The sequence below is a fragment of the Salvelinus sp. IW2-2015 genome, unplaced genomic scaffold (genome assembly GCF_002910315.2).
Source record: "Salvelinus sp. IW2-2015 unplaced genomic scaffold, ASM291031v2 Un_scaffold694, whole genome shotgun sequence".
Taxonomy (NCBI): Eukaryota; Metazoa; Chordata; class Actinopteri; order Salmoniformes; family Salmonidae; genus Salvelinus; species Salvelinus sp. IW2-2015.
Genome location: NW_019942597.1, coordinates 86,401 through 105,097, shown reverse-complemented (window position 1 = coordinate 105,097; position 18,697 = coordinate 86,401). Strand labels below are relative to the sequence as shown.

Below are 18,697 nucleotides of genomic sequence, written 5' to 3'. Positions count from 1 at the left end.
TTGTAGAGGGTGCAACAGGTCAGCACCTCAGGAGTAAATGGCAGTTGGCTTTTCATAGCTGATCATTCAGAGATAGAGACAGGTGTGGTAGAGAGAGAGAGTCGAAAACAACAGGTCTGGGACAAGGTAGCACGTCCGGTGAACAGATCAGGGGTCCATAGCCGCAAGCAGAACAGTTGAAACTACAGCAGCAGCACAACCAGATGGACTGGGGACAGCAAGGAGTAATCAGGCCAGGTACAGTGGCTTGCGAAAGTATTCACCCCCTTGGCATTTTTTCATATTTTGTTGCCTTACAACCTGGAATTAAAATTGATTTTTATTTGGATTTCATGTAATGGACATTCACAAAAGAGTCAAAATTGGTGAAGTGAAATTAAAAAAATTACTTGTTAAAAAAAAAAATATGTTGGAAAAGTGGTGCGTGCATATATATTTAGGGGCTTGCTATGAAGCCCCTAAATAAGATCTGGTGCAACCAATTACCTTCAAAAGTCACATAATTAGTTAAATAAAGTCCACCTGTGTGCAATTTAAGTGTCACATGATCTCAGTATATATACACCTGTTCTGAAAGGCCCCAAAGTCTGCAACACCACTAAGCAAGGGGCACCACCAAGCAAGCAGCACCATGAACACCAATGAGCTCTCCAAACAGGTCAGGGACAAAGTTGTGGAGAAGTACAGATCAGGGTTGGGTTATAAAAAAATATCAGAAACTTTTAACATCCCACAGAGCACCATTAAATCCATTATAAAAAAAATGGAAGGAAAATGGCACCACAACAAACCTGCCAAGAGAGGGCCGCCCACCAAAACTCACGGACCCGGCAAGGAGGGCATAAATCAGAGAGGCAACAAAGAGACCAAAGATAACCCTGAAGGAGCTGCAAAGCTCCACAGCGGAGATTGGTGTATCTGTCCATAGGACCACTTTAAGCCGTACACTCCACAGAGCTGGGCTTTACGGAAGAGTGGTCAGAAAAAAAGTCATTGCTTAAAGAAAAAAATAAGCAAACACGTTTGGTGTTCGCCAAAAGGCATGTGGGAGACTCCCCAAACATACGGAAGAAGGTACTCTGGTCAGATGAGACAAAAATTTAGCTTTTTGGCCATCAAGGAAAACGCTATGTCTGGCGCAAACCCAACACCTCTCATCACCCCGAGAACACCATCCCCACAGTGAAGCATGGTGGGAACACCATCCCCACAGCATCATGCTGTGAGATGTTTTTCATTGGCAGGGACAGGGAAACTGGTCAGGAGGTTCACCTTCCATCAGGACAATGACCCTAAGCATACTGCTAAAGCAGGGGAAACATTTAAATGTCATGGAATGGCCTAGTCAAAGCCCAGAACTCAATCCAATTGAGAATCTGTGGTATGACATAAAGATTGCTGTACACCAGCAGAACCCATCCAACTTAAAGGAGCTAGAGCAGTTTTGCCTTGAAGAATGGGCAAATATCCCAGTGGCTAGATGTGCCAAGCTTATAGAGACATACCCCAAGAGACTTGCAGCTGTAATTCCTGCATAAGGTGGCTCTACAAAGTATTGACTTTGGTGGGGGGGGGGGTGAATAGTTATGCACGCTTAAGTTGTCTGTTTTTTTATCTTATTTCTTGTTTGTTTCACAAAATATATTTTGTGAATTTTTTTGTGAAATGTTTTTTGTGAAAGTGGTAGGCATGTTGTGTAAATCAAATGATACAACCCCCCCCCCCCCCCGCACAAAATAGGACAAATGTCAAGGGGTTGAATACTTTCTCAAGCCACTGTAGTTGTCACGCCTGGCCTTAGTATTATTTGTTTCTTTATTAATTTTAGTTAGGTCAGGGTGTGACATGGGGTATGTTGTGTGTTTTGGGTGATTATATGGTATAGGGGGTGTTGGTTGTAGTGTATGGGTTTGTGTTGAGTGTATGTGTCTAGGTATGTCTATGGTTGAGTGTAGGTGTTTAGGAAAGTCTATGGTTGCCTGATTTGGTTCTCAATCAGAGACAGCTGGTTATTGTTGTTCTCTGATTGGGAGCCATATTTAAGGTAGCCATAGGCTTTAGGTGTTTGTGGGTAATTGTCTATGTTTGAACGTTTGTTGCTTTTTGTTTGCACTACGTTTATAGCTTCACGTCGTTTGTTATTTTGGTTAGTTTGTGTATAGTGTTCGTCTTCGTGTTTTTCCTCTTCTAAATAAAAGAAGATGTTCTTTTCACGCGCTGCGCCTTGGTCTCACTCTCTACCTTTGACGATCGTGACAGAATTACCCACCAAACAAGGATCAAGCAGCGTGATCAGTGCAACAGGAGCAAGCAACAAAGGATTCATGGACATGGGAGGAGATTTTGGATGGAAAGGGACCTTGGGCACAACCGGGAGAATATCGCCTCCCTCGTGAAGAGCTGGAGGCAGCGAAAGCCGAGAGGAGGCGATATGAGGAGGCAGCACGGAGGCAAGGCTGGAAGCCCGCAAGTACAACCCAAAATTTCTTGGGGGGGGCTTAGAGGTAGTGGGCGAGGGCAGGTAGGAGACCTGCGCCCACTTCCCAGGCTAACCGTGGGAGAGCGGGAGTACGGCGGACACCGTGTTACGCAGTAGAACGCACGGTGTCTCCTGTACGTGTTCATAGCCCGGTGGGTTATTCCACCTCCCCGCACTGGTAGGGCTAGATTGGGCATTGAGCCAGGTCCATGAAGCCGGCTCAACGCGTCTGGTTCCAGTGCGTCTCCTCGGGCCGGCTTACATGGCACCAGCCTTACGCATGGTGTCCCGGTTCCTACATAGCCCGGTGCGGTTATTCCACCTCCCCGCACTGGGCGGCGACGGGGACCATTCAACCAGGTAAGGTTGGCAGGCTCGGTGCTCAAGGGAGTCAGTACGCCTGCACGGTCCGGTATTTCCGGCGCCACCTCCCCGCCCAGTCCAGTTCCACCAGTGCCTACACCACGCACCAGGCTTTCCAGTGTGTCTCCAGAGCCCTTTCCTCCTCCACGCACTCGTCCAATGGTGCGTGTCTCCCGCCCATTACACCGGTGCCTACGCCACGCACAAGTCTCCTGTGCGTCTCCAGAGTCCTGTGCATCCTGTTGCTGCTCCCGCACTAGCCTTGAAGTGCGTGTCCCAGCCCGTACACCAGTGCCGGCACCACGCACTAGGCCTAATATGCGTATCCAGGGTCCAGTATGCCTGTTCCTTCTCCCCGCACTAGCCTTGAGATGCGTGTCTCCAGCCCGGTACCACAGTTCGGCACCACGCACCAGGCCTACAGTGCGCCTCATCCGGCCAGAGCCATCCGTCTCCCCAGCGCCATCTGAGCCATCCGTCTCCCCAGCGCATCTGAGCATCCGTCTCCCCAGCGCCATCTGAGCCATCCGTCTCCCAGCGCCATCTGAGCCATCCGTCTGCCCAGTGCCGTCTGAGCCATCCGTCTGCCCAGTGCCGTCTGAGCCATCCGTCTGTCCCGAGCCCTTAGAGCCGCCCGTCTGCCCGAGCCGTCAGAGCCGTTTGTCAGTCAGGAGCTGCTAGAGCCATTCGTCAGTCAGGATCTCCAGAGCCGCCAACCAGACAGGATCTGCCAGAGCCGCCAACCAGACAGGATCTGCCAGAGCCGCCACCAGACAGGATCTGCCAGAACCGCCAACCAGACAGGATCTGCCAGAACCGCAACCAGACAGGATCTGCCAGAGCCGCCAACCAGACAGGACTGCCAGAGCCGCCAGCGAGCCATGAGCGTCCAGAGCCGCCAGCCTGCCATGAGCGTCCAGAGCCGCCAGCCTGCCATGAGCGTCCAGAGCCGTCAGCCTGCCATGAGCGTCCAGAGCCGTCAGCCTGCCATGAGCGTCCAGAGCCGTCAGCCAGCCATGAGCGTCCAGAGCGTCAGCCAGCCATGAGCTTCAGAGCCGTCAGCCAGCATGGGCAGCCAGAGTCGCCCGCCAGCCATGGCAGCCAGAGTCGCCCGCACCATGGGCAGCCAGAGTCGCCCGCCAGCCATGGGCAGCCAGAGTCGCCCGCCAGCCATGGCAGCCAGAGTCGCCCGCCAGCCATGAGCAGCCAGAGTCGCCAGTCAGCCGGGATCGGCTGAATCCGCCAGTCAGCCAGGATCTACCAGAGACACCGAAGCGGATATTGACAATGCTGGAGTGGGGCACGTCCCGCACCCGAGCCGCCGCCATATTAGGCCCACCCGGACCTCCTTTATATGTCAGGTTTTGCGGCCGGAGTCCGCACCTTTTGGGGGGGGTACTGTCACGTCCTGGCCTTAGTATTATTTGTTTTCTTTATATTTTAGTTAGGTCAGGGTGTGACATGGGGTATGTGTGTGTTTTGGGTGATTATATGGTATAGGGGGTGTTGGTTGTAGTGTATGGGTTTGTGTTGAGTGTATGTGTCTAGGTATGTCTATGGTTGAGTGTAGGTGTTTAGGAAAGTCTATGGTTGCCTGATTTGGTTCTCATCAGAGACAGCTGGTTATGTTGTCTCTGTTGGGAGCCATATTTAAGGTAGCCATAGGCTTTAGGTGTTTGTGGGTAATTGTCTATGTTGAACGTTTGTTGCTTTTTGTTTGCACTACGTTTATAGCTTCACGGTCGTTTGTTATTTTGGTTAGTTTGTGTATAGTGTTCGTCTTCGTGTTTTTCCTCTTCTAAATAAAAGAAGATGTTCTTTTCACGCGCTGCGCCTTGGTCCTCACTCTCTACCTTTGACGATCGTGACAGTAGTCCTGAGGCATGGTCCTAGGGCTCGGAGAGAAGAGAGAAAGAATTTGAGGGAGCATACAATTCACACAGGACACCAGATAAGAAAGGAGAAATACTCCAGATATACTGAAACAGACTGACCCTTGCCCCCTGACATATAACCTATTGCAGCATAAAAACTGGAGGCTGAGACAGGAGGGGACGGGAGACACTGTGGCCCCGTATGACGATAACCCCGGACAGGGCCAACCAGGGAGGATATAACACCACTGTATGTACGCCTCTTGGAGTAGGGAATGCAACACCCTGCTACATCTCAACTCCCCGTGGTGTGAAAAAGTATGTGATCATAGGTGCGGGGAAAGATGGCAGAGGCAGAGAAAAATACCGTTTACAAGGAATTTATTATTCATTAACACGGTAATGTGGGGAAAAGGGGCTGTACGGAACCAAAGGAAAGAAAGTACAAATTAAAGAGTCCCCTCCTACCTTACCTGCCTTCCCACTTCTTAACTAACCTTTAGCACCACCTGGCGTGCTAACCAAAATACAGGGGGTTTCTTAACAGGAAGCCAGTGTAGAGAGGCTAGCACTGGGGTAATATGATCCAATTTTTTGGTTCTAGTCAAGACTCTAGCAGCCGTGTTTAGCACAAACTGAAGTTCATTTAGTGCTGTATCCGGGTAGCCGGAAAGTAGAGCATTGCAGTAGTCCAATCTAGAAGTGACAAAAGCATGGATACATTTTTCTGCATAATTTTTGGACAGAAATTTTCAGATTTTTGCAATGTTACGTAGATGGAAAAAAGCTGTCCTGGAAATAGTCTTGACATGTTCATCAAAAGAGAGATCAGGGTCCAGAGTAATGCAGTGGTCCTTCACAGTTTTATTTGAGACAAATGTACAACCATCAAGATTAATTGTCAGATCCAACAGAAGATCTTTGTTTTTTTGGGACCTAGAACTAGCACCTCTGTTTTGTCTGAGTTTAAAAGTAAAACATTTGCCGCCATCCACTTCCTTATGTCTGAAACAGGCTTCCAGGGAGGGCAATTTTGCAGCTTCACCATGTTTCATCGAAATGTACAGCTGTGTATCGTCCACATACAGTGGGGAGAACAAGTATTTGATACACTGCCGATTTTGCAGGTGTTCCTACTTACAAAGCATGTAGAGGTCTGTAATTCGTATCATAGGTACACTTCAACTGTGAGAGACGGAATCTAAAACAAAAATCCAGAAAATCACATTGTATGATTTTTAAGTAAATAATTTGCATTTTATTGCATGACATAAGTATTTGATACATCAGAAAAGCAGAACTTAATATTTGGTACAGAAACCTTTGTTTGCAATTACAGAGATCATACGTTTCGCTGGTAGTTCTTGACCAGGTTTGGCACACCGCAGCAGGATTTTTGGCCCCGTCCTCCATACCAAACCTTCTCCAGATCCTTCAGGTTTCGGGGCTGTCGCTGCGGCAATGCAGACGTTTCAGCTCCTCCAAAGATTTTCTATTGGGTTCAGGTCTGGAGACTGGGCAGGCCCCACTCCAGGAACTTGAGATGCTTCTTACGGAGCACTCCTTAGTTGCCCCTGGCTGTGTGTTTTCGGGTCGTTGTCATGCTGGAAGACCCAGCCGCAACCCATCTTCAATGCTCTTACTGAGGGAAGGAGGTTGTTGGCCAGAGATCTCGCGATACATGGCGCCCCATCCATCCTCACACTAATACGTGGCTGTCGTCTGTCCCTTTGCAGAAAAGCATCCCCAAAGAATGATGTTTTCCACCTCCATGCTTCCACGGTTGGGATGGTGTTCTTGGGGTTGTACTCATCCTTTTCTCTTCCTCAAACACGGCAAGTGGAGTTTTAGACCAAAAAGCTCTATTTTTGTCTCATCAGACCACATGACCTTCTCCCCACTCCTCCTCTGGATCATCCAGATGGTCTTGGCAACTTCAGACGGGCCTGGACATGCACTGGCTTGAGCAGGGGATCTTGGCGTGTGCTGCAGGATTTTAATCCATGACGGCGTAGTGTGTTACTAATGTTTTTCTTTGAGACTGTGGTCCCAGCTCTCTTCAGGCTCAATTGACCAGGTCCTGCCGTGTAGTTCTGGGCTGATCCCTCACCTTCCTCATGAATCATTGATGCCCACGAGGTGAAGATCTTGCATGGAGCCCCAGACGAGGGTGATTCCGGTCATCTTGAACTTCTTCATTTTTCTAATAATTGCGCAAACAGTTTTGTTGCCTCTCACCAAGCTGCTTTGCCTATTGTCCTGTAGCCCATCCCAGCCTTGTGCAGGTCTACAATTTCATCCCTGATGTCCTTACACAGTCTCTGGTCTTGCCATTGTGGAGAGGTTGGAGTCTGTTTGATTGAGTGTGTGGACAGGTGTCTTTTTATACAGGTTACCGAGTTCAAAACAGGTGCAGTTAATACAGGTAATGACTGGAGAACAGGAGGGCTTCTAAAGAAAAACTAACAGGTCCTGTAAGAGCCGGAATTCTTACTGGTTGGTAGGTGATCAAATACTTAATGTCATGCAATAAAATGCAAATGAATTACTTAAAAATTCATACAATGTGATTTTCTGGATTTTTGTTTTAGATTCCGTCTCTCACAGTTGAAGTGTACCTATGATGAAAAATTACAGACCTCTACATGCTTTGTAAGTGAGGAAAACCTGCAAAATCGGCAGTGTATCAAATACTTGTTCTCCCCACTTATGCTGTGAAAGTTAACATTATGTTTCCGAATGACACCACCAAGAGCAAAATATATAGTGAAAACAATAGTGGTCCTAAAAACGAACCTTGAGAAACACTGAAATTTACAGTTGATTTGTCAGAGGACAAACCTCCACAGAGACAAACTGATATCTTTCAGAACAGATAAGATCTAAAACCAGGCCAGAACTTGTCCGTGTAGCACAATTTGGGTTTCCAATCTCTCCAAAAAGAATGTGGTGATCGATGGTATCAAAAGCAGCATAAGGTCTTGGAGCAGCGAGACAGATGCAGAGCCTTGGTCTGACACCATTAAAGGTAATTTATCACCTTCACGAGTGCAGTCTCTGTGCTATGATGGGGTCAAAAACAGAATTAAGTGTTTCGTATACATTGTTTGTCTCAGGAAGGCAGTGAGTTGCTGCGTAAATAGCTTTTTAAAAAACATTTTGACGAGGATAAATGGGAGATTCGATATAGGCCGATAGTTTTTTATATTTTCTGGGTCAAGGTTTGGCTTTTTCAAGAGAGGCTTTATTACTGCCACTTCTAGTGAGTTTGATACATATCCGGTGGATAGGGTGCCGTTTATTATGTTCAACATAGGAGGGCCAAGCACAGGAAGCAGCTCTTTCAGTAGTTTAGTTGGAATAGGGTTCAGTATGCAACTTGAAAGGTTTAGAGGCCATGACTATTTTCATCAATGTGTCAAGAGATATAGTGTTAAAAACATTGAGTGTCTCCCTTGATTCTAGGTCCTGGCAGTGTTGTGCAGACTCAGGACAACTGAGCTTTGGAGAAATACGCAGATTCCGTAATTTGCTTTCTAATGATCATGATCTTTTCGTCAAAGAAGTTCATGAATTTATCACTGCTGAAGTGAAAGCCATCCTCTCTTGGGGAATGCTGCGTTTTAGTTAGCTTTGCGACAGTATCAAAACATTTTTTGGGAACTTTCTTATTCTCCTCAATTCATTTGGAAAATTGGATGATCAGTGAGGGCTCTTCGATACTGCACGGTACTGTGTTTCCAAGCTAGTCGGAAGACTTCCAGATTGGTGTAGCGCCATTTCCGTTCCAATTTTCTGGAAGCTTGCTTCAGGACTCGGGTATTTTCTGTATACCAGGGAGCTAGTTTCTTATGACAAATGTTTGTTGTTTTTAGGGGTGCGACTGCATCTAGGGTATTACGCAGGGTTACATTTTGTTCCTCAGTTAGGTGGTTAACCATTTTTGTACTCTGACGTCCTTGGGTATGTGGAGGGAGTTTGGAAGGGCATCTAGGAATCTTTGGGTTGTCTGAGAATTTATAGCACGGCGTTTGATGACCCTTAGTTGGGGTCTGAGCAGATTATTTGTTGCGATTGCAAACGTAATAAAATGGTGGTCCGATAGTCCAGGACTATGAGGAAAAACATTAAGATCCACAATATTTATTCCACGAGACAAGCTAGGTCCAGAGTATGACTGTGGCAATGAGTAGGTCCGGAGACATGTTGGACAAAACCCACTGAGTTGATGATGGCTCCGAAAGCCTAACGGAGTGGGTCTGTGGACTTTTCCATGTGAATATTAAAGTCACCAAAAATGTGAATATTATCTCCCATAACTACAAGGTCCGATAGGAATTCAGGGAACTCAGTGAGGAACGCTGTATACGGCCCAGGAGGCCTGTAAACAGTAGATATAAAAAGTGATTGAGTAGGCTGCATAGATTTCATGACTAGAAGCTCAAAAGATGAAAACGCAGTATTATATATWTTTTTTTAATTGATATTTGCTATTGTAAATGTTAGCAACACCTCTGACCTTTGCGGGATGCGRGAGGGATATGGTCACTAGTGTAACCAGGAGGTGAGGCCTCAGTTAACACAGTAAATTCATCAGGCTTAAGCCATGTTTCAGTCAGGCCAATCACATCAAGATTATGATCAGTGATTAGTTAATTGACTATAACTGCCTTTGAAGTGAGGGATCTAACATTAAGTAACCCTATTTTGAGATGCGAGATATCACAATCTCTTCAATAATGACAGGAATGGAGGGCTTTATTCCAGTGAGATTGCTAAGGCGAACACCGCCATGTTTAGTTCTGCACAGATTCTGTCAGACCTGGGCCCTGACGGTAAATCTCAGTAAGACAAAAATAATGGTGTTCCAAAAAAGGTCCAGTTGCAAGGACCACAAATATGAATACCATCTAGACACCGTTGCCCTAGAGCACACAAAAAACGATGCATACCTCGGCCTAAACATCAGCGCCACAGGTAACTTCCACAACGCTGTGAACGAGCTGAGAGGCAAGAAGGGTCTTCTATGCCATCAAAAGGAACATAAATTTCAACATACCATTTAGGATATAGCTAGAAATACTTGAATCAGTTATAGAACCCATTGCCTTTTATGGTTGTGAGGTCTGGGGTCTGCTCACCAACCAAGAATTCACAAAATGGGACAAACACCAAATTGAGACTGCGTGCAGAATTCTGCAAAAATATCCTCAGTGTAAAACACCAAATAATGCATGTAGAGCAGAATTATCCAAATCCAGAAAAGAGCCGTTAAATTCTACAACCACCTAAAAGGAAGCGATTCCCAAACCTTTCATAACAAAGCCATCACCTACAGAGAGATGAACCTGGTGAAGAGTCCCCTAAATAAGCTGGTCCTGGGGCTCTGTTCACAAACATAAACAGACCCCACAGAGCCCGAGGACAGCAACACAATTAGACCCAACCAAATCATGAGAAAACAAAAAGATAATTACTTAACACATTGGAAAGAATTAACAAAAAAACAGAGCAAACTAGAATGCTATTTGGCCCTAAGCAGAATACCTGACCACCGTGACTGACCCAAACTTAAGGAAAGCTTTGACTATGTACAGACTCAGTGAGCATAGCCTTGCTATTGAGAAAGGCCACCGTAGGCAGACCTGGCTCTCAAGAGAAAGACAGGCTATGTGCACACTGCCCACAAAATGAGGTGGAAACTGAGCTGCACTTCCTAAACTCCTGCCAAATGTATGACCATATTAGAGACACATATTTCCCTCAGATTACACAGATCCACAAATAACTTGAAAACAAACCAAATTTGATAAACTCCCTTATCTACAGGGTGAAATACCACAGTGTGCCATCACAGCAGCAATATTTGTGACCTGTTGCCACAAGGAAAGGGCAACCAGTGAAGAACAAACACCATTGTAAATACAACCCATATTTATTTTCCCTTGTATACTTTAACAATTTGCACATAATATGACATTTGAAATGTTTTTTTTTTAAACTTTTGTGAGTGTAATGGTTACTGTTAATTTTTATTGTTTATTATCTTCTTCACTTGCTTTGGCAATGTTAACATATGTTTTCCATGCCAATAAAGCCCTTAAATTGAATTTTGAGAGAGAGAGAGAAACAAGAAGGAAACATTAAGGAAAGGCTGTTTGATGTCCCAAAGCAATTACTGTATAGCTACTGAGCCAGATGCTACGGAGACCTAACTGAGACCTTCTGACCCACTGATAACTTAATAGAACCAAAGTAAATAACCTTGAGAGAACTATAAACATACCCATTAAGAAATACTATTTCGAGATTACAGATGACAGAAATTCCCATGCATAATAGAAATATACTGTATGTGATCGTATACAAGTTATGAGCAAGGTTTGAAATTATAATTTTTTGTCAAATATTATATCTGTTTGGGCTTCTTGCAGTCAATTTGCAGTCTAGAATTTATGTTCCGGCCGCCTGACCATCCGCTCAAGAAGAAAATGGACCTTTAGTTTGCAGAACCAGAGCAGTATGGCTCTCAAGGGAAGTAGGCACTAGGCCTAGCCTAGGCTGTGCTACTGTAAATTGAGGGTACGGTCTGAGAGCTCGATCGGATTTAAATGGAGTCTCACCCCAGCTGATGAGCAGCAGCAACTGCTCCTGCTAATAAAATACCATAGTGTCTACTCATCCATATTTATAAAAGGCTGTTGGCTAGTCAAATGGACGTCTAAAGTTGACATTTTTTGCATTTTAGCTAAGCCTAACCCTTTTCCTAACCTGCTACGTTAATTCTCTTAACCTGCTGCGTAAGTTCTCCTAACCTGCTACAAAAGGTCAATCCTGGTCAATTCTGACATAAGCTATATCCCATCTGTCTATTTCATGGTAATTTATGGCACAGCAAAGAAAGAAAAAAGTCCCTTCTTTCTTTTTCTAAGCATTCCTTCTTTCAATTTCATACCATTACAGCTTAATGCTTATTATGTTATTAACATGAAATACTTAGTCGTTACTAATGAATCTTCTCTTTCTTTATTCATGCACAAAACAATATTGTAGACTAGTCTGTACGATTACATAAGACATGATCGGAGTTAATTCCATTTCAATTCAGTCAATACAGGAAGTAAACAGAAATTCCTATACTATTTAATAAGGCAATTGACATTGGAATTTCAGTTTACTGTACTTCCTGAATTTATTAATTTAAATGGAATTAGCACCAACTTTTAAATACAGTGCATTCGGAAAGTATTCAGACTTTTTCTACATTTTGTTACATTACAGCCTTATTCTAAAATATCTTGAATACATTTTTTCCCTCATCAATCTACGCAAAGTGTAGACAAAGCGAAAACAGTTTTATTTTTATTTATTTATTTTTTTACATACGTTTTCAGACCATTTCCTATGAGACTCAAAATTGAGCTCAGGTGCATCCTGTTTCCATTGATCATCCTGGAGATGTTTCTACACCTTGATTGGAGTCCACCTGTGGTACCGTAAATTAAATTGATTGGACATGATTTGGAAAGGCACACACCTGTCTATATAAGGTCCCACAGTTGACAATGCACGTCAGAGCAAAAAACAAGCCATGAGGTTGAAGGAATTGTCCGTAGTGCTCCGAGACAGGATTGTGTCGAGGCACAGATCTGGGGAAGGGTACCACAAAATGTCTGCAGCATTGAAGGTCCCCAAGACCACAGTGGCCTCCATCATTCTTAAATGGAAGAAGTTTGGAACCACACAAGACTCTTCCTAGAGCTGGCCGCCCGGAAAAAACTGAGCAATCGGGGGAGAAAGGTCTTGGTCAGGGAAGTGACCAAGAACACGATGGTCACTCTGACAGAGCTCCAGAGTTCCTTTGTGGAAATGGGAGAACCTTTCAGAAGGACAACCATCTCTGCAGCACTCCACCAATCAGGCCTTCATGGTAGAGTGGCCAGACTGTCCTCAGTAAAAGACACATGACTGCCCGCTTGGAGTTTGCCAAAAAGCACCTTAAGGACTCTCAGACCATGAGAAACAAGATTCTCTGGTCTGATGAAACCAAGATTGAACTCTTCGGCCTTAATGCCAAGAGTCACGTCTGGAGGAAATCCATCCCTACGGTGAAGCATGGTGGTTGCAGCATCATGCTATGGGATGTTTTTCAGAGGCAGGGACAGGGAGACTAGTCAGGATCGAGGGAAAGAAGAATGGAGCAAAGTACAGAGAGATCCTTGATGGAAACCTGCTACAGAGTGGTCAGGAGCTCAGACTTTGGTGAATGTCCACCTTCCAACAGGACAACGACATTAAGCACACAGCCAAGACAACGCAGGAGTGGCTTCGGGACATGTGTCTGAATGTCCTTGAGTGGCCCAGCCAGAGCCCGGACTTGAACCCGATCGAACATCTCTGGAGAGACCTGAAAATAGCTGTGCGGTGATGCTCCCCATCAAACCTGACAGAGCTTGTGAAGATCTGCAGAGAAGAATGTGAGAAACTCCCCAAATACCGGTGTGCCAAGCTTGTAGCGTCACACCAAAGACGACTTGAGGCTGTAATCGCTGCCGAAGGTGCTTCAACAAGTACAGAGTAAAGGGTCTGAATACTTATGTAAATGTGATATTTCATTATTTATTTTTTTGCAAACAAAAACCTGTTTTTGCTGTGTCGTTATGGGGTATTGTGTGTAGATTAATGAGGGGAAAAAACTATTTAATCCATTTTAGAATAAGGTTGTAATGTAATAAAATGTTGAAAAAGTCAAGGGGTCTGAATACTTTCCGAATGCACTGTAAGAGTACACCCCATGCAGCAGTGTCTGGTAAAAGTCTAGGTATGCTCAGCCAACTGTATGGTGTCCTTAGTATAGTGAGAACAGAGAAGTATGTCAACCTGTATCACATGTATTCCAAGTAATGGTCCAAGCAAGGTGATATATTCATGACATATTTAGGAGCGCTCTACTTTCTCTCAGGAGGCAACAGCGGCTCCCTCTCCTGGCCAGATGAAATAACCTAACCAGAAAATAATAATTATGCCCTCACTTCTCAAGTGTGGGAAATTTGTGTTATACAGTAGATAGAGCCTTTCTAGGGTATGTATAAACAAGCCGTGTGAGGTAACAGAAACACCGTAATGAAAAATACATTCTGATTGCAGTTATTAACAATGAAAACTGATATAGTGGTGAATTAATAAGAAATGGACCAAAAAATGTATATTAAAACAGAGCATCTCAAGTTGTATAAACACTTACATACTGACAACATCGTCCACTAGATGGAGGTAGAGGACAAACATCTTGGCTGTGCCATAAAGGGTGTGTTGGAGTAAAAATAGAGTAGCATGAATAGATTTGGAACATGAAACATGTTCACTGATAAAGATGTGTGCAAACTTTAGATTAGTACCACCCACAGGCCTACATATGACATGCAGATATAATCATTATTAGGCCAAGGAAATTCCTAATAAGTAGGGGACTGAGGCCCTGGTATTGAGGCCTCTCATTTGGGTTTCCCTTCCACAGCTGATAGGAGAGGAATCTGCTCTCTTGAGTGACGTGAGACAAATGGATGGAGGGGGAAGGAAAAAGAGAGGGAGGAGAGAGGGAGGGAGGGAATGTCACTTTGAATATAGACCCTCTAGAGACAAGCATCACAGTCCTAAAAGCCCCAATCTTGAACTCTTGATCTGGGGCCTGGGTTAGATCAATTGAGTTCTTGATCTGGGTTAGATAAATTGAGCTCTTGATCTGAGTTCTGTGTTAGATAAATTGAGCTCTTGATCTGGGGCCTAGGTTAGATACATTGAGCTCTTGATCTGGGGCCTGGGTTAGATAAATTGAGCTCTTGATCTGGGGCCTGGGTTAGATAAATTGAGCTCTTGATCTGGGGCCTGGGTCTGGGTTAGATATAATTGAGCTCTTGATCTGGGGCTGGGTTAGATAAATTGAGTCTTGATCTGGGGCCTGGGTTAGATGAATTGAGCTCTTGATCTGGGGCCTGGTTAGATAATTGAGATCTTGATCTGGGGCCTGGGTTGATAAATTGAGCTCTTGATCTGGGGCCTGGGTTAGATAAATTGAGATCTTTGATCTGGGGCCTGGGTTAGATAAATTGAGATCTTGATCTGGGGCCTGGGTTAGATAAATTGAGCTCTTGATCTGGTTAGATAAATTGAGCTTGATTGGCCTAGTTAGTACATTGAGCTCTTGATCTGGGGCCTGGTTAGATAAATTGAGCTCTTGATCTGGGCCTGGGTTAAGATAATTGAGCTCTTGATCTGGGGCCTGGGTTAGATAAATTGAGCTCTTGATCTGGGGCCTGTGTTAGATAAATTGAGATTTGATCTGGGCCTGGGTTAGATAATTGAGCTTCTGATCTGGGGCCTGGGTTAGATAAAATTGAGATCTTGATCTGGGGCCTGGGTTAGATAAATTGAGATCTTGATCTGGGGCCTGGGTTGAATAAATTGAGCTCTTGATCTGGGGCCTGGTTAGATAAATTGAGATCTTGATCTGGGGCCTGGTTAGATGAATTGAGATCTTGATCTGGGGCCTGGGTTAGATTAATTGAGCTCTTGATCTGGGCCTGGGTTAGATAAATTGAGATCTTAATCTGGGCCTGGGTTAGATAAATTGAGCTCTTGATCTGGGCCTAGGTTAGTACATTGAGCTCTTGATCTGGGGCCTGGTTTAGATGAATTGATCTTGATCTGGGGCCTGGGTTAGATAAATTGAGCTCTTGATCTGGGGCCTGGGTTAGATAAATTGAGCGTTGATCTGGGCCTGTGTTAGATAAATTGATATCTTGATCTGGGGCCTGGGTTAGATGAATTGAGCTCTTGATCTGGGGCCTGGGTTAGATGAATTGAGATCTTGATCTGGGGCCTGGGTTAGATAAATTGAGATCTTGATCTGGGGCTGGGTTAGATAAATTGAGCTCTTGATCTGGGGCCTGGTTAGATAAATTGAGATCTTGATCTGGGGCCTGGGTTAGATGAATTGAGATCTTGATCTGGGGCCTGGGTAGATAAATTGAGATCTTGATCTGGGGCCTGGGTTAGATAAATTGAGATCTTGATCTGGGCCTGGGTTAGATAAATTGAGATCTTGATCTGGGGCCTGGGTTAAGATAATTGAGATCTTGATCTGGGGCCTGGGTTAGAATGAATTGAGATCTTGATCTGGGGCCTGGGTTAGATAAATTGAGATCTTGATCTGGGGCCTGGGTTAGATAAATTGAGCTCTTGATCTGGGGCCTGGTTAGATAAATTGAGATCTTGATCTGGGGCCTGGGTTAGATAAATTGAGCTCTTGATCTGGGGCTGGTTAGATAAATTGAGATCTTGATCTGGGGCCTGGGTTAGATAAATTGTGGTGCATAACCCTGTTCCTGGAGAGCTACCATCCTGTAGGTTCACTCCAACCCTAATCTAGGTTAGCTATAACTCTGGTTGGAGCAAAGACCTACAAGTGGGTAGCTCTCCAGGAACAGGGTTGGAGTTAAAACCTACAGGAGGGTAGCTCTCCAGGAACAGGGTTAGAGTTAAAACCTACAGGAGGGTAGCTCTCCAGAACAGGGTTGAGTTAAAACCTACAGGAGGGTAGCTCTCCAGGAACAGGTTGGAGTTAAAACCTACAGGAGGGTAGCTCTCCAGGAACAGGGTTAGAGTTCAAACCTACAGGAGGATAGCTCTCCAGGAACAGAATTGAGTTAAAACCTACAGGAGGGTAGCTCTCCAGGAACAGGGTTGGAGAGCCCTGACCTACACTAATAGACTAATTGAGATAAGCCAAAGAGTTGTTTCACTGTCAACATTAGTGATCCCTCCTTGAAGCAGTGGTGTGTGTGTGTGTGGTGTGTGTGGTGTGTGTGTGTGTGTGTGTGTGTGTGTTGTGTGTGTGTGTGTGTTTGGGGGTGTGTGTGCGAGTTGGAGTGTGTTGTTGGTGGTGTGGTGCGGTGTGTGGTGTTGGGGTTTGTGGTGTGAGTGGGTGTGGGGGTTGTGTGGTGTGTGTGTTGTGTGTGTGGTTGTGTGTGTGGTGGTCGGTGGTTGTTGGTGGGTGTTGGGGGTGGGTTTTGTGTGTGTGTGGTGTGTGTGAGTGTGGTGTGGTGGTGGTGGTTGTTTTTGGTTGTCGGTTTGGTGTGGGTTGTGGGGTTGGTGTGTGTGGGGTGGGTGTTGTGGTGTGTGGCCGTGTGGGGATTGGTTATATCTGTTAGGTGGTGTGGGGGTGTGTGTGGTGGTGTGTGTGGTGGGTGGTTGTGTGTGTGTGGTGTTTGTGGGTGTGTAGTTGGGTGTTGTTGTGGGGTGTGGAGTGGTGTGGTGGGTTTGGTGTGTGTTGGGTGTGGGTGTTGTTGTGTGTTGTGGGTGTGGGTGTGTGTGTTGGTAGTCGTTGGTGGGGTGTTGATGTTGTGTGGTGTGTGGTGTGTTTGGGTGTGGTTGTGTTGGTGTGGCGTTGGGTGTGTGGGTGTGTGGTTGGGTGTGTGGGTTGTGTGTGTTGTGGGGGTGTGTGTGTGGTGTGTGGTGGGGGTGGGTGTGGTGTGTGTGTGGGTGGTTGGTGGTTGTGGTGTGGGTGTGTGTTGGGGGGGTTGTGTGGTGTTGAGTGTGTGTGGTGGTGTGGTGGTGTGTTTGGTGGGTTGTGTGTGTGTGGTGGTTGTGGTGTGGTGGTGTGGTGGTGTGGGTGGTTGTGTGGTTGGTGTTGGTGTGTGTGTGGGGTGTGTGTGTGTTGGGGGTGGTGGTGTTGGTGTTGTGTGTGTGTGGTTGGTGTGTGGGGTTCGGTTGGTGTGGGTGTGTGTGGTGGTTGGTGGTGTGGTTCGTGATCGTTCGGGTGGTGTGTGGTGGGGAGGGTGGTGTGGGTGGTGTGTGTGTTGGTGGTGGGGTGTGTGGTGTGGGTGTGTGGATGGTGTGGGTGGTGGGTGTGGTGGTGTGGTGTGTGGTGGGTTGTGTGGGTGGTGTGGGTTGGGGTGGTGTGGGTGGGGGGTGTGTTGTGGTGTGTGTGAGGTGTGGGTTGGTGTGTGGTGGGTGGTTGGTGGTGTTGTGGTGTGGGTGGGTGTGTTTGTGGTGTGGGTGTGTTGTTTGTTTGTGTGGTGTGGGGTTGTGGTGTGTGTGTGTTGTGGTGTGGTGTGTGGTGCGGTGGTGGTGTGTGTGTGGGGTGTGTGTTTGCGGTGGTGTGTGTGGTGTGTGGGTGTGTTGTGTTGGGGTGTTGTGGTGTGTGTGTGTGTGGTGGTGTGGATGTGTGTTGTGGTTGGGTGTGTGTGTTGTTGTGTGTGTGTGTGGTGGTGGTGTGGGTGTGTTGTGTGTGTGGGTGTGGTGTGTGGTGTGTGTGTGTTGCCGTGTGTGTGGGTGGTGTGTGTGGTGGTGTGGTGTGTGTCGTTGTGGTGGTGGTTGTGGTGTGTGGTGGTGTTTGTGTTGTGGTGTGTGTGGTGGGTGTGGTGGTGTGGGTGTGTGATGTGGGGGTGGTGGTGGGTGTGGTGGTGGTGTGGGTGGTGGGGTTGTGTGTGGTGGTGGTGGTGTTGTGTGGGTGCGTGTGTGAGTGTGGGTAAGTGTTGGGTGTGTTGTGGGTGGGGGGGGTGGGGTGGGTGGTGTGTTGTTGTGTGTGTGTGTGTGTGGTGTGGGTGGGTGGTGATGTGTGTGTGGGGCGGTGGGTTGGAGTTGGGGCGTGTGTTGTTGGGGGTGTGTGTGTTGTGTTGTGGTTGTGGTGGGGTGGGTGGTGTGTGGTGGGTGTTGGGGTTGTGTGTTGTGGTGTGGGGTTGTGTGTGTGTGTGGTGGTGGGTGTGTGTGTGGGTGTGGGTGTGAGGTGGTTGTGGTGGTGTGTGTGTGGGTGTGGGTGTGTGGTGGTGTGTGTGGGGGGTGGGTTGGTGTAGTGTGTGTGTGTGGTGTGTGGGTGGGGTGGTGGTGGTGTGTTGTGTGGTGGGGGGTGGGGGTGTTGTGGTGTGTGTGGGTGTGGTTGCGGTGTTGTGGTGTTGTGTGTGTGTGTGTGGTTGTGGTGTGT

The 18,697-nt window shown here is 46.4% G+C and overlaps 1 protein-coding gene across 2 annotated transcripts in view; it reads right to left on the bottom strand.

Moving 5' to 3' along the window:
* The window catches only part of LOC112068761 (coiled-coil domain-containing protein 141-like), a 56,835-nt gene that overhangs the window by 16,277 nt on the left and 21,861 nt on the right, over positions 1 to 18,697 (bottom strand). The gene's annotated exons all lie outside the window — the stretch shown is intronic.